The sequence below is a fragment of the Penaeus japonicus genome, unplaced genomic scaffold, assembly GCF_977035675.1.
Source record: "Penaeus japonicus unplaced genomic scaffold, GWHDUDI00000001_assembly GWHDUDI00000036, whole genome shotgun sequence".
Lineage (NCBI taxonomy): Eukaryota > Metazoa > Arthropoda > Malacostraca > Decapoda > Penaeidae > Penaeus > Penaeus japonicus.
In genome coordinates, this window is record NW_028234438.1 from 23336394 (window position 1) to 23338893 (window position 2500).

General features: G+C 53.4%; 1 protein-coding gene across 2 annotated transcripts in view; it reads left to right on the top strand.

Annotated features, from left to right (window-relative positions):
• The window catches only part of LOC122259885 (M13 family metallopeptidase neprilysin 2), a 126071-nt gene that overhangs the window by 52533 nt on the left and 71038 nt on the right, over window positions 1-2500 (top strand). The window lies entirely within an intron of this gene.

A 2500-nucleotide genomic window follows, 5' to 3' on the forward strand; every position in this document is an offset into this window, starting at 1 on the left:
AGGTTACACAAATACAGCCCACCTGAAATCATCGATGACCTCAAGTTCATCCAGAGGGACTTCCTTTCCCAACAATATCCTCCCGCCATCCCCAACCCCCACCATGCCTTTAACACCCACCTAAACCATCGCCTCACCTCCCCCTCCCCACTACCACCACCATCCCCCTTCCCCATTCCCCCCCCTAACCTCCCCCCAGGCCTGCTTTCAGTAACGTCTGACGAGGACATGGGCGAGTTACCAATACAATGCTCTCCGTCGGGGTATACATCACGCTAATGGTTGTTAGGCAGTTTACAGACCCTCGGGCGCGAGATATGGCTCAGTGCCTTAGTGCCTTCGGGCCTTTTTTAAGCAGTCAAGGCCGGTTGTTGGGGCCGATGTTACGTCTGCCATTTTTGGATTGCTAGGTCGTTGAAGGTTATAGATACATTTATTAGTGAGATTTTTTTTTTTTTAGTTTTTGTTTTGTTTCTTTGGCTTTCTTTCTACTTCTCTGTTCCACTTCCACCTTCGTTTGTTTTCTTTCTTCTTGATCTGATTTTATTCCCGTTTTTTTTTCTTCTTCACTCTTCTGCATTCTCACCTTTTCTTTATTCCTTTTTTCCCCTTTTATTTCTGGTTTTCTTTCCCTTCCTATCTCGATCCTCTCCCTCTTTGTCCTTGCTCCTTCCCCCACTTACCTTTTCTTCCCTTTCTCTTCCTCTTCCTTACTTTATTCCTCTTCTTCCCCATTCACTCCCTTCTCATCGTCCCCCCATCCTTTTCCTTTCCCTTCCCTTTCCCCTTCTTTCCATCCAGCTATCCTTCCTTCCTTCTCCCTCTTCTTTCCATTTCCTCATGGCTCCCTTCCGTTTGTCCCAGTTTTCCCCTCTTCCCTATTCCTCCCTCTAATCGTTATCATCCCCTTCCTTTACCTCTTCCTATTTTTCTTCTATCCCCCCACCCCCACCCCCAACCCACCCCCACTACTTCCCTCACCCACCCACTCCTTCCTTTTCCTCTTTATTCCCCTCCAACCCTACCCTACCCCTCCACCCCCACCCCCACCCCACCCCCACTACTTCCCTCACCCACTCCTTCCTTTTCCTCTTTACTCCCCCTCCCACCCTACCCTACCCCTCCGCCCCCACCCCCACCCCCACCCCCACCCCCACCCCCACTACTTCCCTCACCCACTCCTTCCTTTACCTCTTTACTCCCCCTCCCACCCTACCCTACCCCTCCGCCCCCACCCCCACCCCCACCCCCCCCCCACCCCCACCCCCACCCCCACCCCCACTACTTCCCTCACCCACTCCTTCCTTTACCTCTTTACTCCCCTCCCACCCTACCCTACCCCTCCACCCCCACCCCACCCCACCCCCACCCCCACTCTCCGACGACCTTCGAACCTCACGCCAGTTAGGTCATTAAGAGACAGTGTAATGAGCCGCCCCTTTGACCCGTTGCATGCGCTGTTGCAGGAGGCTAACATAACACGACGGGCGCCTTACGATAACAACACGTGTGTGTGTGTTTACCTTTCTCTCTCGCTCTCTCTCGCTCTCTCTCTCTTTTTTTTTCTCTCTCTCGCTTGCTCTCTCGGTTCTCTCTTGCTCTCGCACTCTCGCTCTCTCTCTCGCTCGCTCTCGTTCTCGTTCTCTCGCTCGCTCTCGCACTCTCTCTCTCTCTCTCGCTCTCGCTCTCGTTCTCTAGCTCGCTCTTGCTCTCGCACTCCCTCCCTCTCTCTCTCTCTCTCTCTCTCTCTCTCTCTCTCTCTCTCTCTCTCTCTCTCTCTCTCTCTCTCTCTCTCTCTCTCTCTCTCTCTCTCTCCCGCTCTCCTACTCTCTCTCGCTCTCGTTCTCTAGCTCGCTCTTGCTCTCGCATTCTCTCTCTCTCTCGCTCTCGCTCTCGTTCTCTCGCTCGCTCTTGCTCTCGCACTCTCTCTCTCTCTCTCTCTCTCTCTCTCTCTCTCTCTCTCTCTCTCTCTCTCTCTCTCTCTCTCTCTCTCTCTCTCCCGCTCTCCTACTCTCTCTCTCTCTCTCTCTCTCTCGTTCTCTCGCTCGCTCTTGCTCTCGCACTCTCTCTTTCGCTCTCTCTCTCTCTCTCTCGCTTGCTCTCTCTCTCTCTCACTCTCCTACTCTCTCGCTTTCCTACTTTCTCGCTCTCTTACACTCTCGCTTTCTTACTCTCTCTCTCTCTCACTCTCACACTCTCTCTCACTCTCACTCTCTCCCTCTCTTTCTCTCTCTCTCTCGCCCCCCCCCCTCTCTCTCTCTCTCTCTCTCTCTCTCTCTCTCTCTCTCTCTCTCTCTCTCTCTCTCTCTCTCTCTCTCTCTCTCTCTCTCTCTCTCTCTCTCTCTCTCCTCCCGTGTTTATTGGACTCCCCTCCACTCTCTCTCTCCGTCTCTAATTTCCCCCTCCCTCTTTCTCCTTTCCCCCCCCCTCCTCGTCCTCTCTCCCCCTACCACAAAAAGACAGTCACTCCATCATTGGAAGTCTTAATGAGATGCGCAGG